At 43.9% G+C, this 27,334-nt stretch overlaps 1 long non-coding RNA gene across 1 annotated transcript; it reads left to right on the forward strand.

Moving 5' to 3' along the window:
- Window positions 1–12,307: 12,307 nt before the first annotated feature.
- On the forward strand, window positions 12,308–26,708 carry LOC144616018 (uncharacterized). Its single transcript, XR_013554873.2, has 3 exons — window positions 12,308–12,479; window positions 14,882–15,075; window positions 26,632–26,708. It is a non-coding gene; the product is annotated as an uncharacterized LOC144616018 (long non-coding RNA).
- The last annotated feature ends 626 nt before the right edge of the window (window positions 26,709–27,334 follow it).

A 27,334-nucleotide genomic window follows, 5' to 3' on the forward strand; every position in this document is an offset into this window, starting at 1 on the left:
GACTAATCGAGGAGCGTTTAATGGAGGGACTATTTGCAAAGCTATGGCCCAGGGAAGTACCCAGAGCCTAGTCCCAGCTGGCTTTCTTGCTGTCTATAGAGTTGAAGGGGGCAAGGGCAGGGAAGGGTTACCAGAACCTGGAGACGAACAGGGTGTGCAGAGAGGGCTGCCTGACCAGAGCTGGGATCTTCTGGTTGAAGGACACAGCCAGCCTGCAGTGACCCTGCAAGGGGAGGTGAGGAAAAAATACTGTGATCTTTCCCACCTGGCCTCCAGGAGACTGCTGGGACAAAATATGTCCCCAGTGAGAAGCTAGGGAAGAAGAGAAGTGCTGTTAGTGGCACATGTAAAGGATTGTGGGTTTTCAGGGAAGGCAGTGGCATTTGTGGGTAGGTTTTGAAAAGACGGAGATGTGGGGAGAGGATTCCTCCCTGAGAACACAGCAGGGCAAAGGTGCAGTGAGCCAGGAGCACAAGTGTGTCCGTCCCATGATGGCCGCTCGGTTTGGTCAGAGAGCAGAGTCGTTGATGGTGGAGCTACAGGGATGGGCTGTTTACAGCCACAGTGAGGAGGTCCTTGAGTGCCAGGCCAAGGGTGCAGAAATGTTTCTGTAAGATGCTGAGCAGGAGGGCAGTGTGCTTACAACTGTGCTTGAAGAAGACTGTAGCAGGGGCAGCATGACGATGGCCACCAGCTTTGAGCCAAGGGATGGAGAAATAGGCAGCAGGCCACCACAACATCGTGTGCTATGGGCTGAATTGTGATGACCCCCAAACTCCTCTGTTGAAGCCCTAACCCCCATACCTCAGAATGGGAATGTATTTGGAAATAGGGTCTTTAATGAGGTAATTAAGTTAAAATGAGGCCATGTGGGTGGGCCCTATCCAATCTGACCAGTGTCCTACCAGAAGAGGATATCAGGGGGCACCTGGGTGGCTCAGCTGGTTAAGCGTCTGACTTCAGCTCAGGTCATGATCCCACAGTTCATGAGTTCAAGCCTCACATCGGGCTCTGTGCTCACAGCATGGAGCCTGCTTGGGATTCTCCCTCTCCCTCTCTCTCTGCCCCTCCCCTGCTAGCGTGTGCTCCCTCTCTGTCTCTCAAAATAAATAAACATTAAAAAAAAGAAGAAGAGGAGGACATTAGGACACAGGCACACACAAAGAGAAGACCGTGCGAGGACACAGGGAGAAGACGGCCATCCACAAGCCGAGGAGATTGGCCTCAAAAGGAACCAACGCTATGGACACCTTGATCTTGGACTTCTAGCCTCCAGAACTCCGAAGAAAGAGATTTCTATTGTTTCAGGTGCCCAGTCTGTGGTACTTCATTACAGCAGCCTCAGGAAACTAACAAAGCCCAGGAAAGAAAATGATAAAGAGACACACTCAGAGAAGGCTGGCCAAGGACCATGTCTCATTGGACAAGAGTACTGAGGTCCAGGATGACCCAAGGCCGTAAGCCCAGTGGCGAGGGGCGTGGTGGAGCCACTGACGGAAGCAGCAAGCAGGCGATGCTCAGTGCCAGGAAAATGAAGTCTGTTTCTGATCGTGAGCTGCAGTTGCTGGCAGGATGTCTAGGCAGAGTTGGCCTTCCCATGGCATTAAAGGCTGATCTGAAGCCCAGAGGCTTGCCAGAGGTGGAGATACAGATGTGGGGAGGGGGATGCACGAGATCACTTTGGGAGGGAGGACACACAGCACGAGGGCCGGGAGACAGGCTCAGAGGGAACCCACAGCAGGCAAGGAGACGAAGGGCTGGTCAGAAACACAGAGGACAGTGTCCCAAAGGCCAGCAACAGGCTGTTGAGACCCAGGGCTCATCCTGCCAGCCCTGGGGGAGGACAAGGGCTCATGGATGACCTTTCAGGAGAGGGTCACTGCAGACGGGTGGGCGAAAGCCTGACTGCCAAGGGATGAGGTAGCGAGGAGTTTAGGAAAGGAAACCATAAGTTTCATGTACTCCTTTTAGGAGTTTGGAAAAAGGGAGAGAAGTGGTAAATCAGGCCATGGGAATTGTACTGTACTTGTTTTCATTTTATTTATTTTTTATTATGGTTACACAGACGACTATACATGACATAAAATTTACCATTTTAATCGTTTTTAACTGTACAGGTCACTGTCATTAAGCACACTCACACTTATGATGTGTGAACATCATCACCATCCATCACAGAACTCTTCATCTTCCCAAACTGAAACTCCATCCCCATTAAAAATAAGTGCTCCTTCCCCCACTCTGTCTAACTCCTGGCAACCCCCATCCTACTTTCCGTGTCTAGGAATCTGACCACTCCAGGAACCTCATGGAAGTGGATCATACAGTACTTGTCCTGTCGGGGACTGGCTTCTTGCACTTGGCATAATGCCCTCAAGGTTTGTTTACGTTGTAGTATCTACCAGAACATCCTTTCTTTTTGAGACTGTGGGGCTTTTCTTTCTCATAGTGGCACAGCCCTGAATATGTCACAGAGGGAAAGAAAACAGTAAGGAAAGATGGAAAAGTGGAAGGATGAAAGGCAGGGAGAAAGGCAGGACAGAGTAGACGGAGGGTCCGGTTTAGAGCCTAGCAGGCCTGGGTTCAGATCCTGGCCTTTCCACTGCATGATTTTGAGCAATTCATGTCATCTCCCCAGATCAGCTTCCTTGTGTGCAAAATACAGAGAGTGATGTCCTTTGGTGGGATCACTGTGCATGTAAAGCGTCCCCGGAAGGGAACCCACACTTGCTGCGTGTTTGCTTTGTGTCCTCTGCAGCTGGATACTCAGAAAGGATGGTCTTATTCAGGAGGACTTTGCCCTCGTTTTCTACGGGAAGGAGCAGAAGGGTAGAGAGGACATGTGACATGCCCCCAAATCCACATGTGATGGGGGGGAATGACCCACGTTTTCTTGATTCCCAGCCCCATCCTCTCTCCAAGGCACCAGGGAGTACCACATGGTATAAAGCAGGCTCTTCCTCTTCCCCTGGAGGGGTGAGGCACCATCTATCTGCTAAAAGGGGAAGGGGAAGTGGGTGGGAGTCAACTTGAGAATGAATCTAAGGATTGCCAAACAGCCGCGAAGAACCACCTGGCCCCATTACTATGACCAGAGCTAAGTAGACATGGAGCCCAAGAGGTGACAGGTAACTGCCCAAAAAGCTGTATGGGAGAGGCTGGCGAGAAGGGCATCCAGGATATACAGTTCACACAAGGGAACAGGAGGCTTGCAAGACCGCCAGAGACCACGGAAGCCCAGCAGAGGTCCTCGGTTCGCTGGATTGAGTCTAGCTTGGAGGCAACCCAGTAGCTGGAGTCAGTAAAGATCTTTTCAGATGCCATTGAATCGCGGACTCTGAGTAGACACCAACAAGGGCTCCATATCCCGCAGGAGGGAAGTCAGGAAGGAAAGGCACAGAACCCTTTGATGCATGTCTGGTATATTTTCTCCAGACAGTCGCAAGGGACGGCATGCATGTGTTTTGCAATGTACATATATGATTTTTGGTGCATCAGACATCTGTCTAATGATCTTAAGCACCTGCCAGCCATAGAGTTTCAGATGCATTTCTCAGATAAGCAGGGTCTGTGTCCTGTGTTGTCCCCCCACCCCACCCTCCAGCCCCGTTGCAAATCGCTGAGTGACAAAAGCAGATTCTTGCTGGGACCACGGAACACTGGCAGTGTTACCCTGAGGCTGCTGTCTAAGGAAAACATTCTGCCGAGGCCGTTTGGACAATATGGTTTTATGTGCTCATTTATTTCACACCCATGTTTTAAAATAATTCTTTTTGGCCGAAAATGTATTTTCACCTAAGATAATAGATGGAAGTTGTGAGCCGGTTACATTTCCGTCAAGTGACATTAGCATGTGTGCCACATTTTTTTCCTGAATCCCACCCCCTGTCTCCTTTCTGCTTTTCTGTCTTTTTCTGGTTCGAAGGAGGAAAATCTGGAAAGAAAATATTACCTGCATAATATACCTCTTTCTCACCTTCCTCTCCCCCACCTTGTCACAGAAGGTGAATAAGCTTCCAAGTCCAGTCTTACTTTATTTACCAGTAGTAGAGTCTCCCTCAGACCTGTCCCTACTTCTCCACCCCCACAGTCTTTGTCTCAGTTGAGCCCTTGCCTTCTCCCACCTGGATCCTCACCGAACCTCCTCTCCAAATTGTCCTGTGATCTTCACTTTTACCCTGTAACCCATTGTCCATGCTGCAACCAAAACAATCTCTCTGAAGCTGCAAACTGGGTCCTGTTTCATCCTTTGGGGACTTCCCATTAGTTTCAGAATACTTCCTTCTTTCTTACCAAGCCATTCGTTTCTCATTCTCTGCCCTTCTCCTCCAACACTCCATGGGGTGTCAAGTCAATCTACTCATGTACCTGGCAGTTCTATCTCCCCAAAGTGCTTTTTCCCTCCTTGCCCACCCGGCAAACTCCTAGTCACTCTTTGGGTAACTGAAGCCCACTTGGAAGTGTCTGAGGCCCACCCAAGTGTAACCGATCACTTCATCTGAGGCTCCTGCATCAAGCATGGCATGTGCACCTGGGAGTTTCCAATGTCGGCCCTGCTTGACTGAGTCCCTGACTACCGGGACTGACCTTCCTTCCTCTCCTTTGCACCTCTAGGGCCTGTCCTGTGCTTAACCCAAAACAGACCCATTAAACATGTATGTCGGATTGAAAAGCTATGTTGAAAAGGTTAGGTCAGCTGATGGCAATGGTAGGTCTAACCCTCTATGATTATTGAAAATGTCACTCTAGTTCAACAAATATTCATGGACTATTTACTATGTGCCAGCAGCTCTTTTGAGTTCATTGCACCCAAATGAACAATGCATCATTCCCTTCATCACTGAGCTCACAGTTGATCAAGTGAAGACCAGCAAAGAATATCACTAATACAAAACGAGAGGCACTAGACTAGGGGTGGGGACAAAATATTATGTAAGAGGTTTTCAACCCGTGGCTATATATCCAAACGTGAGGAGTTTTAAAAATACGCATGTTTCCACTTCTAGGAAATATCTAAAATAGTCAGACTCATAGAAGCAAAGAATGTAAAGGTGGTTGCCAAGGACTAGGGAGAGAAGAAAATGAAGAGTTGCTAAAAAACATATATGAAATTTAACTTTGCAAGGTGGATTAGTTCTAGAGATGTGATGTACATTATGCCTATAGATAACAATACACATAACACAACACACTTAAAAATCTGTTGAAGATGGATTTCATGTTAAGTGTTCTTAGCAAAAGAAAAGAAAAAATTGTGCAGTCCAACAAGGTAGAGAAATCTTATCAAACTGTGTCAGGTAATTTATAAACAAATATATCATTTTTCTGGATTAAAAGAATATGTACATCTTGGCCTGCATTGATGATCTTTTCTGCTTAACAAATTGCTCCAAAACTGTGCAGTGTCAAACAGCAATAAACCTTTATTATGTCAAACCACTCTAGGTGAGGTTAGAATTGGGGAGAAGCTTACTGAGGTGGTAGTGGTATTTGGGTCCCTCCAGTGGTTGTAGTCAAGATGTTGTCCAGGGCTGTCATCATCTGAAGGCTTTGCCAAGGCTGAAGAATTCATCTCCAAGATGGTTCATTCACATGGCTGGCGAGTTGGTGCTGCTCTTGGCAGGGAGCCTCAGTAACTCCCCACATGGACCCTTCCACAAGCAACCCAAGTATCCTCATAATGTAGTGACTTTCCCCCAGAGAGAAAGATCCAGGAGAGAGAGCAAGGTGCAAGCTGAAATGTCATACATGATCTAGATTCAGAAGCCACATTGCATCATTCCAAAACATCCTCCTGATTACACAGGGCAGCTCTGTTCAGCGTGTGAGATGTCCACACAAGATTGCGAGTTCCAGGTAGTGAGGATTGCAGAGAGGCATTCTGGGGGCTGGTTTCAACATGACCTTACTACCCCAATGGGTTTAATTCAGTATGCCCACGTAGGACCCTGGGTTCTGTTTGGGGAGGGGAGGGTTATTTGGTTGTTTTTTTATTTTATTTTATTTTTATTATCTTGTTGGCTTTTAAACTTTTTATTGAAACATAACATACATATAATACATAAATCATACACAGATCATGAGTGTTCAGCTGGATAAATCGTCATGAAAGTATACACTCATGTAACCTATACCCAGGTCAAGAAACAGAACATTAATCGCACTCCAGAAGCCCCAGCTGTGTTCTCTTCTAGTCACTAAACCCTAGAGAGCATACTCTCAAGACTTTTAACAACAGTGAATAGTTTTGCTGGTCTTTAAACTTTGCATAAGTGGAATCATACAGTGTGTACTCGTTTATATCTGGCTTCCTTTCACTCAACATTGTTCTCCATGCTCAGCATGGATACATGTCATGAACATATATTTGTTCATTCTCATTGCTATATAGTAGTCCCTTGAGTAAAATGGCTATTCTACTGCGTTCCAGTGGTTGGCTACTATGAGTAGCACTGCTGTGAACATTCTTGTAAGTGTCTTCTGGTGACCATATGTACATTTTTCTGTGGGGTATACACTGAGGAGTGGAAATTCTGGGTCATAGAGTAAGTGTATGTTTAACTTTATAGAGACTGTGAAACAGTTTCTCAAAGTGGTTATATCAATATACACCTCTATCAATAGTCTATGGGAATTCAAGTTCTCTATCTTCTCCAATAGTTGGTATCTTCTGTCTCTTTCATTTGAACCATTCGGATTGGCATAAGGTGATATCACATGTTGGTCTTAATTTGCATTTCCTTGATGACAAATGCATTTTAACACCTTTTCACAGGTTTATTGGCCATTTGGATGTCCCTCTTTTGAAGTGATTGTTCATGCCTTTTGTCCATTTTTCTATTGAAATATATTCCTTTCTTAAAGATTTGCAGTTTTGTTTAACATATTCTGGATAAGACTTTTTGTTAGACGTATGTATTACAAATGTCCAACCATCCTATATGTCACCTTTGACTCCCTAAATGATCATGTTTGATGACCAAAAAAGCTTAACTTTAATATAATCCAAATTATCCATTTTTCCACTTTATGGTTATTACTATTGGTACCCTATTTAAAGAAAAAAAACCTTTATCTACTCCAAGGTCATGAAAATGTTCTCTCATTTTTCTCCCTAAACTCTGTGTTGCTTCACTTTTCATGCTTAGACATACAATGCATCAGGAATGGTTGTTTGTTTGGTGTGAGGTGAGGATCGTGATGCATTTTTCCCAATATGGAGATCCGATCTATCTAGCACCATCCATTCAAGAGATCAGCCTTCTCCTCTCCTCTTCAATGTCACCTTTGTTGTATTTCAGGTGACTATACACATGTGAGCCTGTTTCTGGATTCACTATTGTGTTCTAGTGGTCTGCTTGTTACCCTTGCATCAGTAACACGTTTTCTTAACTATTACAGATTTTAACAGGTGTTAATACTGGTGGCATAAGTCCTCCCGCTTTTTATAAAACTTTCCCCTACCAAATGAGGAACAAATTGAGATTATCTACTATTATTACTTCCACTCAATGTTGTCAGGGGAACACACAAGAATTGGAAAGGAAGAAAGAAAACTATTGGGGTGCCTAGCTGGCTCAGTCGGTAGAGCATGGGACCCTTGATCTCAGGGTTGTGAGTTTGGGCCCCACTTTGGGTATAGAGATTACTTTTTTAAAAATCTTAAGAAAAAAGAAAGAAAACTGTCATTATTTGCAGACAACATGATTTCATTATAAGTAAATTTAACAAGGCTACTGAAAATAAGATCAATATATAAAAATCAACTCTATTTCTATATGTTAGCAACAAACAATAAAATCAAAATATCTAAATATCACTACCAATGGTACCAAAAACTATCAACAAATAAGCGGGCCTCTACATGAACAACTACAAAAATTTATTGAGAAATTGTAAAAATACCTATATAAATGGAAGGATATACCATGTTGTTGGAAAGATTTAACATTTAATGTAGTTCCAATTAAAAATCGAGCAAGATGTGTGTGTGTGTGTGTGTGTGTGTGTGTATTTGAGTCATTCAGGGAGCTCTCTAAACAGTAGATAGAAAACTGGAAGAGCACCCTTCCCCTCCCCCTCCAACAAAGGAAAGAGAAGAGCTGGCACTGGAGAACATTCAATAAAAATGAAAGAGTCGGCATAACATCACGGAAGTTAGAAGGTGCGTAGCATATTCTAGGAGCTTAAATAACTTGAAGTGGTTGGAGTTTAGGTTGAGTACAGTAGAAAGAGAGATGAGGGGGGAAATGTAGATTGACAGCCTAAATGCTAAGGACTCTGAATATCATGAAGAATTCTAATTAAAGTAAGAGCTTTATCTAATTCCATAAATTGCCTACATGGTCTTTTTAGGCAATGGAATAAGATGCTTTGCACATGGTAATTCATACTCCTCATGACAATCCCAAAAGGTAGACACTATTATTATCCACATTTAACAGATGGAGAATCTAAGGCAAGAGAGGTTACCCAACCCAAAGGCACAGCTCATAGAAAGGGGGATTTAGAATTTGCTCTCAGGACCCTCTTGCACTGCTGGTGGGGATGCAAATGGGGGCAACCACTGAGGAAAACAGTATAGAGGTTTCTCAAAGAGTTAGAAATAGAACTACCCTATGATCCAGCAATTGCACTACTAGGTATTTACCTAAAGAATACAAAAATATTAATTCAAAGGCATCCATGCACTCTGGTGTTTATAGCAGCATTATCTACAATAACCACATTATGGAAACAGCTCAAATGTCCATCGATTGGTGAATGGATAAAGAAGATGTGGTATATATAGACAATGGAATATTACTCAGCCATAAAAAAGAATGAAATCTTGCCATTTCCAACAATGTGGAGGGAGCTAGAGAGTATTATGCTAATCAAAATAAGTCAGTCAGAGAAAGACAAATACCATATGATCTCATTCATATGTGGAATTTAAGAAACAAAACAAAAGAGCAAAGAGAGAAAGAGAGAGACAAATCAAGAAACAGGCTCTCAACTACAGAGAACAACCTGATGGTTACCAGAGGCAGGGTAGGTTGGTGGAGGGGGATGGGTGAAATAGGTGATGGAGATTGAGGAGTGCACCTGTGATGAGCAATGGGCATTGCAGGGAAGTGTTGAATCACTATATTGTACACCTGAAACTAATACAACATTGTATGTTAACTGGGATTTAAATTAAAACTTTAGAAATAAAAAAGAATTAAAAAAAAGAATTTGTTCCCTATACTTTTGGTTTCCATGTTATACCATTTCTCACCATTACCACTTCATTAGAAAGTTAACTTTGGCAGCGGTAGGAGGGCTGGCTTGATCCTGTGATAGGAGACATTTCAGACGGAGACAAGCTTGGAAATGATGAGTGGCAAAGTTCTGACATAGAGTGACAGCAGTGGGAAAGGAGATGGGATGGGTTTGACCAATATCACTGAACTGAGGGGACAAGTGAATTTGGCAATTCACTCATGTAAGAGTCAGATGGAAGGAGGAGGAAGAAAGGCAAGTCAATGAACAAACCCTGAATAAAGTTCATGCCATTTACCTACATAGGTCTTTGTTGGGGAAAAGCTACAAATATACTTGCACTTAGCATGGCAGACATAGAACCATTTGCCATGGGTTAAGGAAGGCTGGGCTTTTTAAGTTGCAAGAAGGCAGATAATGTGAAATCTAAGTTTATATAGTCCAATTCCCTAGAAGTCCTGAAATTATTTCCAGACCATGGTTCCAGCCTCCCTCTCTGTTTCTCTGTAGCTCAGCCCACTCTTCTTATATTCTTTTTCTCTTGAAAAAAGTTTAAGTTTATTTGCTTTTGAGAGAGAGAGAGAGAGAGAGAGAGAGAGAGTAGGGGAGGAACAGAGAGAGAGAGGCACAGAATCCAAAGCAGGCTTCAGGGTCTGAGCTGTCAACACAGAGCCCGATGTGGGGCTCGAACCCGCAAACTGTGAGACCATGACCTGAGCTGAAGTCAGATGCTTAACCAACTGAGCCACCCAGGCGCCCCTATATTCTTTTTCTCTTACTCGTTTTAAATTTTAAAAAGTTCAGGAATTTCTTTTTCTGGCCTCAGCAAGGCTAACCCATGCCCAGTGTCCAGTACCAACAGACTTATCAACAACAGTTCCTTTTCCAAGAGGGATTCGGATGCCAGGTATTAAGATGACACATTTGTTGCTCCATTATAGAACATACGGTCTTTCATTATATCATAAATTAGGCTCTAGAAAGGTCCACCCTGAAGTCTGAGGTCCTCAAGTATGAACTGTTCTGTTCATTCGCGTGGGTTGACATTAGCATGGGTTGCCAATCACTTTGGGGGCTTATAGAAGCTCAGGGTTCTAGGCTTCATGTCTCAAGATTGCTTTTTAGTAGGTTTGGAGTAGGGCCAAGAAATCCCCCTTTCTGGCCCTGTCCCAGATGGTTTGGAGGAAGGTGGTTCTGGCCTCACTCTGAGAAGCAATGCTGCAGCGGGTGATGGATGTGCTATTCCACCCCACCCCCCAGGGAAGCAAGTCCTCTCCCCACCTGAGAGTAACTGGCCCCTGATACACACCTGACACACTCACTTCATTCTCCCAACAACCCTTTGTAATACGTACTATCATTCCCATTTCACAGGTGAGAAAACTAAGGCTCAGAATGATCCACTTGCTCCAGTTTTCACAACTAATACTCAGCCACGAATTGATACACTTATTCATTTACACGCCACCATATGGGAGACCTTATTCTAGGTGCCAATAGGTAGCAGAGCAAGGGTGTGAACTCACAACTTTAAGGCCATGTTCCTCACCACAATGACATAATGTCTTCCTAAAACGTTGTTAAGACAGCATCATAGACCATGAGGCTGTATAATAGGCAGAGAAGATGCAGGAAGGAAGAGGTTCCATCACGCCAGGCTGGTGCCCGCATCCCAGAGTGTGCAGGTGGGGCCTGTTGACCTACAGCGGCATCCTGCAGGTGTGGAGGCATGAGGAGGGGTCACTCCCACTAAGAACGGCATAGGCAACACCTGGAGTGGTGGGAATGACTCCAGCCAGAGTTGGGAGTGCTGGGATTGGAGGAGGGAGAGGAGCTAATGTTCAAATCCATCTACCTTCCCAACTCCTCTTTCTCTTCCCTCTTCTCTTCCTCCTTCCCAAAGCCTCTCTGCCTCCCTCCATTTCATCTCTCTTCTTCTTCAGTGCCTCTTCTCTTTCCCACTTCTCTTGGTCTTCTCTGCCTCTTTTGCTAGCTGCCATGGGAGGTCTGGGTTGTTGTGAACATGGCTGCACCCCCCTGAGGCTTCCCCTCCCCTGCGAGGGCTCTGTAGACCCTTCACGGGGTCAGTCCCACCCCTGGGTCCTAGGACTAGTCATGACAGAATGCAGTATTGCTTGGTCTACCTTCACGTGAACTCCACTTGTGTTTGAGGGACCATGCAGGGGGCTACAAGAGTCTGGGGGGAGATGGGGTCTCTGCCCTCAAGACACTTAGGGACACAAAGCACAGCGGGAGGGGAAAAGACATAGTGGAAAGTAGGAAATTGTAATGAGAGAGGTACAAAGGGATTCCACCCACGTATCTTCTTAATCTGCTGCCTTTCTGCATTCTTACCACCACTGCCTTGGTCCGTTGTTCACCTGGATCCTTATTCACTTGGTTTACTGCAGTGGCCTCCTTTAGATCTTTAGAGTACATCAGTATTACCTGGATGGCTTGCTAAAACTTGGACGGCTGGGCTCCATCGCAGAATATCTGATTCATCAGGTCTGGGAAGTGGTATTTCTAGCAAGTTCTGTGGTGCTCTCAGTGAGTACCACACTTAGAAAATCACTGTTCTCACTGATCTTTGCTCTCACCCTTCAAGTCATTCAATTACAAGTATGAGTTGTTGTTTTTTAAGAGAAATCTGCTGCTATTTCTCTCCTGAAAATCAGTTAGCATTTTTACCTTTGTTTTGGGGGCCAGGGAAGTCCTCACATTTAGCCGATCTGCTCTCTGCTGCCTCTTAGGCTTTGCTCGTGTTGTTCTCTCTCCCTGGGATGCCCTTTCCCCTCTGTCTGGCTAGCTCCCAGGAGTCTTCAAGATGCCCTTTGGCTCCACATCCCTAGAGACACTTCCTGCTCTCCCTGTCACCCATGCACCCCGGGCAACCACTGCCTGCAGGGGTTCATTGATTACCGTGCTGGCATATCTTCCTTGCCTTTCTGTTCTGCCTCCCCCACACTAGGCTTTCAGCCCAGTATAGACAGGGAGGAGCCCAAAACCATGTCTTGAAGTGAGTGCTTCAGGCGTGTGCCTGGATTACCCCTTTCTGTCCCATTTTTTCCTCTAGGCTCCCACACCGCATGTATTCTTGGGTTAATCTGCTTATTCCTGGCTCCAGGTGTTGATAACCTACACAACTGGGTACTCTCCTCCTGAAGTATCAGCCTCGAGCCATTTGTGGTCCCGTCTCACCAAGACACTAGCATCTGAGCCCCAGCCATCGGGTGAGTTCCCCTTCTGGCCTCCTGTTTACTCTCACCTGCCTGGCACTGCAGGCCCCTTCTAGAAGGTGCCGTGGCAGATGTCTTAGAGTGTGCCCTCGTGCTTCTGATGTGGCAACATTTTTGAAAGCAGAGTGTTTGAGCCTAGTGAGGCCTCTCTCTCCATCCAGGTGATCTCAGCCCCGTGGGCCCTTTTGAGAATGAGAATTTCAGAGAAAAAGGGGGGGGGAGGGGCGCTCGGAGAGGTGAGCTGCATATGTAAAAAAAAAAAAAAAAAAAAAAAAAAGGCAAACATTTTTTCCTTACCATTTTCAGCAGCACAACAGCAGCAGGCACTATTTTAAACTCTCGGATAATTCGATCTTAATTATATGGTATGCAGAGCACTAATAAGTTTACAAAGCTGCCAGCAACACTAAACACACATGTCGTCGAAAATGGTACCCTTTTCCTTGCTTATTGTAGGACCGTGAATTCGGTAATTGTCAGCAATTAAGAGGGAGTGACCAAACGGTGATTCAGAGGAATCCTCCAGAGACACTGACATCAGTGAAAGCAATGAGTCTGGCCTGGTGGGCGAGGGGCATCTGGAGGCTGGGGAGGTGTCCTGGAACCCCAAACTGTGGGATTGATCCATCACAGCCGAATGTGATAGAGAAAAGTATGCCGGGAGTGCCAAAAAATTACTCACTCCTACCACAAATGGAGACCAAGAGGCTCAGCCATGGCTTTGCAAAGAACACTGTGGCAAATGCGAGCTTCTGCTCCCAACTCCTCGCTCCGTGTGGGATAGGTTTGGGCTTGAGATCCAAAAGTCTGTACCCTTCAAACTTGAGTCTGCCACTCACCAGCTGAATGCCATTTTGCAAGTTACGGGGGTGACCCTGGGCTTGTTCCCTGTAAAACAGCTGCCTTGTGGGAGTCATGTCAGAAAAGACACAGCACACGTGCAAACTCAAGCAGACGTGCTGGCATGCAATGTATGCAATTTATATTCATGCCTTTCCTTCCCTGCCTCCTTTCTTCAGAAAGGGATAAAACATTTTTATTAAGGTCATCTATGACTGGTACATTTCCCAGCCTCTACAAGGTATTACATCAAAATTTGGAACAAATAATCGGTAAATAGTGTTTCTTACTAAATCAAGAAACTAAAGCGCAGAGACGCCAAGTAACTTGGCAAAAGCACACAGCAAGTAGATGGTAAACTGGCCTTTAGTCCTAATAGGGAGCCCAAATTCAGTACAACTAAATTCAGTATGATAGAACCAAACTACAGCATGCAATTCTGTTCCTTGATCTTTATTCTGAAGTTGCAATATTTTACAAGAATGTTTATTTCAAAGAGGATGGGGGGGGGGGGTGGGAAGAGAAAACACCCAGAAAAGCTGAAGGAGTGTGAATGCCTGATTACAGACTTCTTTGGATAAAATAGAAACTTTGCCTCTGTGGTATGTGTGTTTAGGCAGATTAAATTCATGTTTGATTACAAACCCCAGGATAGAAGCAAAATAAATATGTTCACGGAGACTAGGAATTCCCAAAGGGAGGAAAAGGAAAAAAAAAAAATCATCAGTTAATACTCTGATGGGGACTGTCTCTAAGAGAGTCTAGATAGATGTCACCATAGCATCCCTGTGTGCAGAGACCCTCTGTGGGTGGCTCCCCATTTTCCCAGAATATCCACACTTCCAAGCATGGTGCTCATGACCCTCCTGTTCTGTCTGAATCCAACATATTTTCCAGCCTCATCTCTCCAGACTTCCTGTCCTGCGCCCTTGCCTCAACCACACAGCAGAGGGCTTACTTGTTCTGAACACCTTCTGAGCTCTACTGGCTGAGGGCCCTCATGCAACCTCCCCATACACACCCCTCCCCATCCCATCCTTTACCTGTTAGGAAATACTTATTAATCTTTAATGTCTTTAGTCTTTAAATGAAATGGAGAAATCCCTTCCAAGTCCTTTCCCAGTGCCTCAACAGGAAATGATTGCTTCCTCTGCAGTCCCCAAGTGCTTGGTAGTTTTTGTTTTTTTGTTTTTTTGTCCCATCCATCTGAATCTGCCTCCTTTTTAAAATGACATTTATTTCTGAATGTCTCTGACCTCCTCCCTGAATCTGTAAATACCCTCTTGGTCCCCCACCCACGGTGCCGTGCACATAATAAGTACTCAAAAGATATTAATTGATGAAAACAAGTTAGAAGTCCCAAGACAGAGGCCCCTGTGAATCAGGTGTGGGACAGTCATTCGGTGGGGTTTTATGCACCATTAATAACGTGACATGTGCATTTAAAGGAAATAGAAGCATAGCTATTGACATTTACATGTCTACTACACTGGCATGACCACAGCCACTCATAGTACATTCCATCTGTTTTCGTGCGTCTCCCTGTCCCCTCGCAGCGAGTTAGATGTGGCCATGTGAGTATGTGGCCAGTGGAATGTGACCACAAGCGACTCTACTAAAGCAACGAAAAGCCGGTGCATGACGCTCCAGGCTTTCTTCTGCTGTGTTGGCCAAGACAGCCCTGGGATCCACAAAGTGCAGTCACAACACGGCAGTGCCTCCATCACCCGGGTGACCACATGGAGCAGAGGTATGATTGATATGCTTCCAAGGCGAGAGCTAAACCCTTCATGTGTTAAGCCACTGCGATTCTGGTGAGCGAGACACAAAGCAGGGATGTGACCGTCTGCTTCATAGGCTGTGGTGACAATGAAATGATATTATATTACTTGACCCAGCACTTGGCATAAAGGGGGCACTTGGAAATGCTCGTTCCTATCCCCCCTTCTATTCTGCCATGTAGTGAACCTTCAACTATCCATTAGTGAATCCATGCACTTAGCAGAGTAGACGTGACGGAGGATTCAGAAAAAGCCCAGAACATGCGGTGTTGCACTTGCTCTAAGTGTGGCCCAGATGTGTTGTCATGGGGGAGATTCTAGGAGAAGCAGTGTGAAGGCTCTGGGCCTCCAGCCTGGATGAGGAAATGGGGAGCCTTGGGGCGCCTGTGTGGTTCAGTAGGTTAAGCGACCAACTCTTGGTTTCGGCTCAGGTCAAGATCTCACGGTTCGTAGGATAGAGCCCCGTGTTGGGGATTCTGTCTCTCCCTCTCTCTGCCCCTCCCTCTCTCATGCTCTCTCTCTCTCTCAAAATAAATAAATAAACTTTTAAAAAAACAAATGGGGAGCCTAGGGATGCCCCGGGTTTGGTGCTCAGACTTCTGACTTGTTTGCACTCTCTTATAGAATGGAAGCAATTTATCCTTGCCCGAGTGGGACAGGAGGGTGAGGGAGATGGAGTGGTTTCTGGATGTCTGCCACGATGGTGAGGGCAGAGATCTAGAGGGCTGTGTATGAGGATAAAAGGTTGTGGAAAGGGGTGAGGCTCAGGAGGCTGCCAGAGAAAGGGAAGTGTCACGTCTAATCCTATTTGTCCTATGGGAGTTTTCCAAAGCCAGACAAAGGACATCGTATCTAATGCCTGGTCTCACACACAGATGTCTGGGGCAGTCTTTATGTTCTTTTTAAACTCTGCACACACTTGGCTGCACAGATTTTAAGAAGGACAAAGGTTGTTTTAATAGTGTTAATGGGGGGCGATGGGCGAATCATAATCTTATAACCAAAATGGTTCACTCGTTTGTGTCAGCTATTGAAAGGAAAGGCTCTTTGGTAGGTAGAGAAGAAAAGGATTTGAAATCACTTGCCACCCACCTCCTCCACAGGAATGCTGTGTGCATTAATGAGGGAATGTATTAGTGCTGTGAACGCCCTGGAAAGAAGTCGCTTTGCCGATTCCAAATATTAATGTGACTTGCTTAAGGCAGAGCTGAAGGAATGATGGGAGTGGGAGGTTGGCTACTGCATGTGGTGTTTTTCTTTCGGGGCTCCTAAGTTGCTTCAGAGGCAGAACGGTTGCTGAGAAAGCCCCCAAGGAAAATGGAGCACAGATTCTGGATTCTTATTCCCACAAGGCACTTGCCTTTCTGAGAGACCCTGCTCTGTGTCTGGTGCTTTGCTGTGGCTTCACATGGCTTCCACTGCGAACTTTTCAACTTAGTTTTGGATGAACACATAAAGAACTTGCAAATAGCTTAAAGCTTGTTGGAAACACGGAATGAAACAAACACCATAAGAATAATGATGAAATGAGGGGCGCCTGGGTGGCTCAGTCAGTTAAGCGTCCAACTTGGGCTCAGGTCATGATCTCATGGTTCTTGAGTTTGAGCCCCATGTTGGGTTCTGTGCTGACAGCTCAGAGCCTGGAGCCTGCTTCAGATGCTGTGTCTCCCTGTCACTCTGTCCCTAACCTCCCCCCCCCAAAAAAAACCCAAATAAACAAACAAACAAAAAAGAATAATGATGAAATCAAGGTAGAGCATAAACATTTTGTATCCTTCTTCCTGCAAAATGGCTTAAGATGCTTCCATGTTAAGGATTTCATTGGTATAGAGCTGTGTGCAGACCATTGCAGTGAAGTTAGTTGGCAGAAAATAATAACGGTAATAACTGTCTGGCATTTAGAAACCAGCTTAGAACCCACAGAGCACATTCCATGCACTGTATCTTCTGTGGTCCTCCAGCACTGAATTCAGATAGGCAGGGAAGAGTTACAGTGATTGTCTCCATTTCATAGGTAGGAGCACTGAGGCTCCCCCAGGTGAAAGGTCTGAAAAAAATAGTGGGGCAAGTCTTCTGGTTTCATATCTCTGTTCCACTGGACAAAAAAGAAACATACCAAAATAAAAAGTAAAATACACTAAGAAAAGTAACAAGATGCATACTCAGTGACAAAAAAACAAAAACAAAAACAAAACAAAAAAAACTGGTAACAATGTTAGAAGTAGTAAGGAAGGTTTTACATAAGCTTAAGCAGTGATTTTTTTTTTTTTTTTTTTTTTTTTTTTAGTTTCCTTATTTTGAGGGGGAGGGGCACGGACAGGAGAGAGGCAGGGAGAGAGGGAGAGAGAGAATCCCAAGCAGGCTCCACACTATCAGCACAGAGCCCAATGCAGGGGCTCTACCTCATGAACCGTGAGATCGTGACCTGAGCCGAAATCAAGAGTCAGGTGCTTAACTGACTGACTGAGCCACCTAGGCGCCCCAAGCAGTGATTTTTTTTTTTAATTTTTTTTTTAACGTTTATTTATTTTTGAGACAGGGATTGACAGAGCATGAACAGGGGAGGGTCAGAGAGAGGGAGACACAGAATATGAAGCAGGCTCCAGGCTCTGAGCTATCAGCACAGAGCCCGACGCGGGGCTATAACTCACGGACCGCAAGATCATGACCTGAGCTGAAGTCGGCCGCCCAACCGACTGAGCCACCCAGGCGCCCCCCAAGCAGTGATTTTTAAACAAATTTTGCATTTTTTTTTGTTTTGCTTAAGAAACCCATAGTGTGTCTGGAAGGTGGGGTGGGGCGGATGGGCTAAATAGGTGATGGGCATTAAGGAGGGCACTTGTGATGATCACTGTGTGTTATATGCAAGTGATGATTCACGAAATTCTACTCCTGAAACCAATACTACACTATATGTTAAGGAACTTGAATTTAAATAAAATCTTGTAAAGAAAAAAAAAAAAGAAACCTGTGAAAGGGAAGGGAAAGCAGCCTTTTTATAGGGGAATAATGGAATATAGAGAGCTGTAGAGGCAGGAGGAAGAATGGTATTTTGCCAATTTGAAGATACAATAAGCCCCGGGGTTGTAGAAAGAGAGGGCTCCTGAATAAGTTAGTGGAAAACGTCAAAGCCCATAATTAGTTTACATTTGACTCAAGAAACAATTGGAAGCCTGTGCTAGTTTCTCAGAAGAGTATGACAGAAGCCAACACTTGCAAGAGATCATTCTTATGGCACACCCAAGCCCTGCAAATGGGGGACACGGCGTGTCATTGGGAGCCATTGCGGAGAAAGGACAGGACTTCGTGACAGAAGGAACTCCAAGGAAGACAGAAAGGAATCATAATTAGTTTTAGAATAGTAGCTGGGGTTGGGGGGGGGGGGCGGGTGTATTGGCGGCTGAAAATTGGGGTCACCGAAGAACTCACTGAAATGACAAAAACCTCATCCTCCATATCTATCCTGCTCTCATGCCTACCTCTCAAGATTTCAGATAGATTTTCTAGGGGTTGGGTGTGTATTGGGAGAACCTCTCCAGCTGATTCTGACAGGGCATAAAAGGATGAAAAATGACCCCAGTAAAGCTCAAGTCTAACACACGCGTAAAATAGTAAACCAGAACTGCGATACATTGTGTTATGTGGTACGATGGAGATGTATAGAGAAAGCTCTGGAAACTCATGTGAAGGAATAATTCCGTCTACATAGAGGGGAGGGTCACAAAAAGGTACAAAGGAGTTGTTCTCAACCCTGGTTGTACATTTCAAACAACCAATTAAATCAGGGTCTCCGTGAGGGTGGGACCCGGGCACTATTTTTTAAAATCTCCTCAGATGATTCTAGTGCAGCAAGGGTTGAGAATGGCTGTTGGAGATTGAATTTACCCCAGCCTTTGAAGAAAATGTAGACATTTTCCAGGCAGAAAGACAAATGGGACAGACAAGGGCATAGAGACATAGAAGTAGCATGTGTGGAAAATGGGGAAAAGTCGATTATGGCTAGGACTCTGGGACTCAGGAGGAGACACTGGAAAAGTAGGCTGGGGCTACGTTATGAAGATGATGGCAATGGTGAAGAGGAAGAAAAGGACGAGGAGGAAGAAAAGGAGGAGGGGAAGAGGAGGGAGAAGAGGAGAGGGGGCTGGAGGAGGAGCAGGAGCAGGAGGAGAAGGGGAGAGAGAATGACAGCAGCAAGCAGGAGGAGGGAATGAATGAGGAGGGGATCACCCCGAAAGCATTATGACAGGTGTTTTGCAAGAGTGAAAAGGGAGACCTATGTTTTACAACAATTCTGAAGGATGAGGATGGATAAAAAGAGATGTAAGGACGGGGCGCCTGGGTGTCTCAGTTGGTTAAGCATTTGACTCTCGATTTTGGCTCAGGTCATGATCTCACGGTTCATGAGATCGAGCCATCGAGGAGCCTGCTTAGGATTCTCCCTCCCTCCCTCGCTGCCTCTCCCTCACTCTCTCAAAATAAATAAATAAACTTTAACAAAAAAGAGAGAGATGTAAAGATTGGCTCGATTTCTTTGGGCCATGGGGCCCATTTTTGCCTATAGTTGTCGTAAAACAAAGGTCAGTGAGTCTTTGAAAGTAACATGCTTGATAGTCACAACGATGATTGTCTTAATTCTCCATGAAACACATATTTTTAAAAATGAGAACTGTCAAGGCCCATTTCCCCTCTGACGTGTGAAGTTGTTTCCCTTCTCCCCACTGAAAATTAGAAGTGATTTCAAGATTGTTTCTGCTTCCATGTTAGGAACTTAAGAGCCCAACTCTTTGTAACAATTTCACCCAATGCATACATATCTTACACATTTAAAGGCAGGCATCGTAAAAGTAGTTTTAGACATTGAGGTCCGTCCTTGCCCCATGGGGCACAGGAGCCCAACCTCAGATCCTTGTATCCTTCATTTTCCTTGTCCTGTCCTTTTCTTTCTCTGTCTCCTTTAAGTGGTCTTAATATTAAACTGAAGTTTATTTTAATGGCTCATAGCTCTTACTGAATAATTTTATTTCTGCTTTGAAGTTAAAAAGTCACCCAGGCACCCTTTAAATTAAGGAGTGCCTGGGTGGCTCAGTCAGTTGAGTGTCCAATTCTTGATTTCAGCTCAGGTCACGATCTCACAGTTCATGGGATCGAGCCCCGCATCGGACTCTGCATTGACCTTGCAGAGCCTGCTTGGGATTTTCTCTCTCCCTCTCTGCCCCTCCCCCACTCTAACTTGTGCGCCGTTTCTCAAAATAAATTAATAAACATTTAAAAATGCTTTAAATTGAGTTTACAGATATTTTTGCATATATGTTGATTTTTACATGTATGTTCTTGGGTTGTACTTTTTTCCTTGTCCTCTCTGAGTCCATAGCCTTAAAACAAAGTACACCAATACAAACACCGTTTCCAGATGGCAATAAAAGCTTCATGGTAGGATAGGATCGCTGAGGACCTGAGGTTTACAGATGCCTGATCTTATTCTTAGATTCTTTGGACGGATTTCCTTCTTCAAGGCACCTGTCAAGCATTCACTGAATACCCACAGAATACCCACTATAGGCCAGGTCCCTTGTGGGAGAGGGTACAGAGGTGAATAAGTAGTCCTTGATCTCACCTCATCTTCCTAAAAGCTTTAAGATACATGAAGGAGACAAGATTATATTTACCTAATGAAACTGGAGCCCAGAAGGGTTATGGGCATGGATCAGGTCTAAACAAAAGTGGATCCAAGATGATTCTATCCTTGGAGTGGTGCTCAAATTAAATTCCTACATGATATGACATGTTTCAATAGTACCTGCGTTACTTGAGGAGATGGTGGCAACTGCTAATTTACATCACTACAATGGAAAATCTCACATTTCCATTACATACTATTGTTTTGAGATTCTAAAATGTGGACTGAAAAAAAATGAGAAGCCGGTAAAGCAGTTATTTAACATACAGAATGAAATACTTCATCTTTAACTAGTTCCTGTTAGAGAAAGAACAGAATGTCTGAAGAAATCATTTTAATAGTTAACATTTTAAAAATGCTTTAATAAATGGTTTTCCTCAAGCTCCTTTCATAATTACAAACCTTTAAAAAAGTTTTAATTGAGCCTGTGACCATTAAGTTCCAAATGATTCATGCTTCTATTTTTTTTTAATTTTAAGTAAGTGTATCAACAACGGTGATAATGATTATGTATTTTCAAGTAACTGTCCTAAAACTTTGAAGTGCCTTGAAAATATTAAACAGTAAATACTAACATCCTAAACTATAAGGAATCTTTTTGGCTTGACCCAGACTAGTGTTTTACACCTTAAAAAATTATTACCGTATCCTTAAGTGATCACATAATTCTTTATATCTCAGTTGACACTGAGCTTCATTAAAAAAAACAGGGGGGGGGGGGTTCCTGGGTGGCTCAGGCGGTTGAGCGTCTGACTTTGGCTCAGATCATGATCTCATGGTCTGTGAGTTCGAGCCCTGCATCGGGGTCTGTGCTGACAGCTCAGCTAGGAGCCTGGACCCTGCTTCAGATTCTGTGTCTCCCTCTCTCTAGGCCCCTCCCCCGCTCATGCTCTGTCTCTCTCTCTCTCTCTCTCTCTCTCTCTGTCAAAAATAAATAAACATTTAAAAAAAAAAGCAACAGCAAAATTTCTGAGGTATTGAATAGATACATAAATCTACCTTTCCCTTTCTACTCACTCTACTCACTTTTCTTCCTCCATGAAATAAGCCTTCCCTTTTCCATTGGATAGTAGAGATGATTCTGGTAACTTCCTTAAATTCATCTAAGTAGCTAAAGTATACTTCATTAACTTCATATTTTACATTTTCTAAGTTGAAAGTTTACCCACAGTGGTACTAAGCACTCCGTCCCATTTCCTACCCAACTCTGACCACTTCTGTTATCTTCCTTTGCCTGCTGGGTATGCTATAAAGATCATGAACCCCTGCAGCCAACTTACAGATGAACCTGAATTAAAACCCCAGCTTCACCATTTACTGGCTGTTAAGTTGGGGGAAATTACTTAACTTCTCAGCATCTCAGTTTCCTCCTGGGCAAAATGGGGATAATTTCTTATCTTCTGGAGGGTGGTAAAAATTAAATAATAATGTATGTTAAACTCCTGGCCCAATGCCTGGTACAGAGTCAGTTCCTAATTGAAGTGAGTTTTCCTGTCCCTGCTTCTAGGAAGAAAATAAATAGAGACAAGCAAACATCTTTTTTTTTTTTTTTTTTTTTTTTTACTCTGGGTACTTGCCTTCCTAGGTCCTCTTTGTTTTAAGCCACAAATCACTTTCACAGGCTCTTCATCTGGAATCAAACATTTTCAAATGTACATGCCATGAGAGTCGGTTCTTATTTATATTCTCTAGAAAAAGAGCACGTATATTACCTGTCATCTCCTTTGGGAAATGCTAGGATTTCAGAAATCAGAATCCTAGGAGTTTGAAATAAACATTTTTTTTTTATTATGACATTTATTGTCAAATTGGTTTCCATACAACACCCAGTGCTCATCCCAACAGGTGCCCTCCTCAATACCCATCACCCACCCACCCCTCCCTCCCATAGAAATAAACATTTTAAAAAACTGTCTGAGTTGCAATTTTAGGCACAATTAGAGTATATTTTATTATTTCTTTTTAATATTAAAAACAATATTAAAGAATAAAAATATTAAAGAATAAAATATTAAACAAAATAAAAATATTAAAGAATAAAAAGAATATTAAAAATGGGTGCTCATATTCATTGGATAACTAGCCATGGGTATAAAGGATAAAACTGTTTTTTCTGGACTTTTATAGGAGTTTCTGCCCAGTCTCCCCCTTCTCTTGGGAACCCAGCCTTTCCGCGACCCACCACACAATGTTCTTACCTAACTCACTGTGCCCTCCACCCAACCATGACCCATCAATTGGCTTAGGAGAGGGCACCTAGAAGCAGAGACCATGAGTTCTTTCTCTAGGGTTTTTGGCCCCAAGGCAAAAGAGGTCAATAAGCATTTCTCTGGTGGCACAAACTATGAAGTGTGAAACTTGCAAACAGGGTACACATTTCCTACTACCTAGAGAAACCCAGTGCGACAAGTAGACAGGAGAGATAGAAAGTGAGTCTTGGAAGTGTTAAGTGCCAGCCATGCACCCATTTCTGTGTGGGCTTGGAATTCTCTAGCACTTAGCAGACCCTGGGGGGCTGCTTCTCTTTATTCTCAAGATAAAGCATTTTGAGTGAGGAGGTGGGAGAGGAAAAAAGAGGAAGGGAAACTTAAGTCCTCTCTCTTTTGAGAAAGTCCTACTGGAGACAGTTTTAAATCAATCTATTCATACTCAAGCATTTGCAGACTAGAGCCTGCAGTCAACTATTCACGGGGTTTCTTCCTCCTTTTTGCCAACGAATTGGCCCCTACCATTGATAATATAATCATTTTGGATGAGGATCAGAAGACAAAAAGCATGTGTTTGTGTGTGTGTGTGGGGGGGGTGGAGTTCAGAACATTTGGGGCACGGTATTTCAAAATGAAAACAAAACGATAGCTAATAGTTACTGTGTGCCTAAGATGTGCCATGCACTGTTCTTAGAGTTTACATATACCAACCCATTTAATTCTTACAACAACCAAAGTTAAGGTAGTTGTCCTCCACAGAAGATATTGTGGCACAGAGAGACTCAGTAACTTGTCTAAAGTCACACAGGTAGAGTGCAGGGGTAGAATCAGGATTCAAACCCAGGCAGCCTGGCTCCAGAGTCCTTGCTCTTACTGTCCAGCGCGCCTGTTTTTTTTATGACTGGATGCAGGGTACAATGCTTCATAGCAATGATTTTTGAGCCCCATGGGATCACTGGACTCCACTTGGGGAGGGAAGGTTTTTCCAGACCTGCTGTCATTCTCTGCCCACGGTGGGTCATGGGCTCAAGTATGGTCCAATCACTATTATCTGGGGCTTGTTGGGGCATTAACTTACTCTGTTGTAAGAAAGGCTGCATTTAGGGAGTTATCAAAAGCACAAGGATTTCCTTACATATAGTAAACGTCAATATATAACTGATGAATGAACAAGTGAGCAACAGCTATTTACAAAAACTGTTTAAGTGTATACCAGGAGTCTAAAACTTAATGGGCTTTTTGTGGGTGGTAAGATTACAGATGATTTTCACTTTGAGTTCTTCAAGTTTTTAACCAAGGATATGTATCTTTTTTTTGGTTTTGTTTTTAAAGTTTATTTATTTATTTTGAGAGAGAGAGTGAGAGAGCACGTGCAAGCAGGGGAGGAGCAGAGAGACAGGAGAAGAGAGCGAATCCCAAGTAGGCTCCATGCTGTCAGTGTGGAGCCCGACTTGGGGCTCAGCCTCATGAATCGTGAGATCATGATCTTAGACAAAATCAAGAGTCGGATGCTTAACCAACTGAGCCATCCGGGCGCCCCATCCCTTTTTTTAAATCAGAAAAAATGGTATGCTTCAAAAGAGAGATACTCAGATGCAATGATTATCATGTGTTGGTTTTTGTTTCATTTTTGTATTTTATACCCCAAAGTCAAGAAATATTTCTTGGGTCCCCAGTGTAAAGTTTCGTGTAGATACTCAACAAATACTTGTCATATTTGTTAATAATATATTTGTTAATAATATATTCTATTTCCATAAGACCCTGTCATTTCTGACTGAAAAAAAAATCATACAGTTCTAAAATATCTACTGGAACTCTTAAAACACTGGGATTAGACAAAGTACAGATCCTCATGGATACATACTAAGAATAGTGTAACTAAATAGCACTTTGAGATCCTAATTTTTTCTGCATTTTTTGTTTCTTTCAACTCAAGCAGCTGCTTCATAACCTTAGGGAAGGCAGTAGCAGTCAGGGAGTAGAAAGAGTTCACCAGATCTCCAGGCTTTTGTTTCAAAAAGTCAAATTCATCAAGGACGATAAGGTCCGAGGTAAAGGATATCTTCCCCAAACCAAAAAGAAAAATTTCCCATTTGGATGACAGGAGTAAAACCTGGGGGTATTGCAAGAGCAAAGGCCTCTCTGTCATCACCGTGGGGTGCAGGGCGATAGTGGGGGGCTCTTTCATGGTACAAAACATGCTCGGGGATCCTACCCTACAGACCCATTTTTTTAAGTTTATTTATTCATTTTGAGAGAGAGGGAGAGAGAGTGTGTGAGTAGGGCAGGGGCAGAGAGAGAAAGAGAGGGAGAGAATCCCAAGCAGGCTCCACACTGTCAGCACTGAGCCTGAGGCAGGGTTTGAACCTACAAACCATGAGATCATGACCTGAGCCAAAATCAGGAGGCAGATACTTGATCAACTCAGCCACCCAGGCACCCCTGGACCCATTCTTATTCCCCAACCCAGCCTGAAAGCAGCAGAAAGCAATTGGTCTGAGTGGCTCTGGCATCTCATGGCCAGAGATAAGGCTCTGGCTCTCTGTGTGGAAGACTGGTTGTTGGCAGAAGGAGTTACCCCTGGGTAACTCCTTGGTTGTGATGGGCTGAGTTGTGCTCTCCCGACCCCCGTAAATTCATATGTTGAAACCTAACCCTCAGGACCTCAGTATGTTACTGTATTTGGAGAAGAGGTCTTTGAAGAGGTAATTAAGATAAAATGAGGTCTTTATGGGTGGGCTTTAATCCAATCTCACTGGTGTCGCTCAAAGAAGAAATTAGAACACAGGCACACAAAGAGGGAAATCCTGGGAAGACAAAGGGGGAAGATGGCCATCTGAGAGCCAAGGAGAGAGGTCTTCAGAAGAAACCCACCTTTCTGGTGCCTTAATCTTGGACTTCTAGCCTCCAGAACTGTGAGAAATACATTTTTGTTGTTTAAGCCGCCCAGTCTGGGTCATTTTGTTGTGGAAGCCGGAGCAAACCAATACATGGGCGTTGACCCTTAGTGAGACATCAGAAACTTAGTACACCCCAGAGAGGATCACTCCAAGAGGACTGAGGCTGAAAGTTTGCCAATCTTATAAGATTAGGGCTTAGAATAGAAATTCAATTGTTTAATGGAAAATAAAACAATGCTGGGGCACCTGGGTGGCTCAGTCAGTTAATCATCTGACTTCGGCTCAGGCCATGATCTCACAGCTCGTGAGTTCAATCCCTGCATCAGGCTCTGTGCTGAAGCTCAGAGTCTGGAGCCTGCTTCGGATTCTGCATCCTACCCTCCCCCCCCCCCCCCCCACCACTCGCACTCTCTCTCTCTCATAAATAAGTAAACATTAAAAAAAAATTTTTAAACAGAAAAGAAAACAATGCCTTATTTCTTTCACATGTAAATTGGAGCTATATGATTCAAAGTTATTACCCATGCTATTTGGTTTCATGTCGATTTTGCTGCACTGCATTTTGAGGGATCTGTTTTTATTTTTACTATTTGTTATACATTCTTTTTTTAATGTATCTCTCTTAGAACTCATTATTTTATGACCCATTGTGAAGTTGCTTAAAATCACCTAGTACATTTCTCACTTCTTTATTCTTTCCAGGAAGCTTGGCTATATTGATTTGACTTTTGTGTTTAGGTGTCCAAAATTCCACTATAAAGAAGAAACTTGGAAGGAGGAATTGGAAACCAACCTCCCCCGCCCCTTCCCCCCCCCCCCCCCCCCCCAATTTGCAGGAAGAACTAACCAGCAATAAACAATGAAAGCAATGGAAAAAGCTTGGACACTTCTGTGATTTTATCAGCAATGGCAAGTGTAATTTAACAGACAAACTAATAATTAACCAGGGAGGAAAGAGGCCAGCCCAGTGATGTGTCTAGGCAGAAAATCATCTTCTAACACACAGATCAAGAAAAGGATTTAGGGATTATTCTTGAAAAAATCATTAGAACTATCAGTCTAGCGCAGAGTTCTGGGAACAAAAGCAAACACTGTGTTAGCAAAGAGAAAGCACAGAAACTGGAGGTGCACCTGTTAGCTTGAAAAGAACTTGTTTGATCTAGTCAGGAATATCATCATGTTAACCGTTGTTATGCAAGAAGGTAATAGAAAAATGATAAAAACCCAAGAATGAAATGTATCCACTTATCCAAGAGGGATGCAAATTCAAATGCCTTCAAGGACCAAGCAGGTAGGTAATTGCGTGAGCTGTCATAGTAAGACTTTTGGGAATGGTGGGAATGGGGTCAGAATGGAGGTGTTTAAACTTCTAGATCCACACACACACACACACACACACACACACACACACGCACGCAATGTGGCAGCCCCACAAGATCTG

This window comes from Panthera onca, chromosome B1 (assembly GCF_046562875.1).
Source record: "Panthera onca isolate mPanOnc1 chromosome B1, mPanOnc1 haplotype 2, whole genome shotgun sequence".
NCBI classification, from domain to species: Eukaryota; Metazoa; Chordata; class Mammalia; order Carnivora; family Felidae; genus Panthera; species Panthera onca.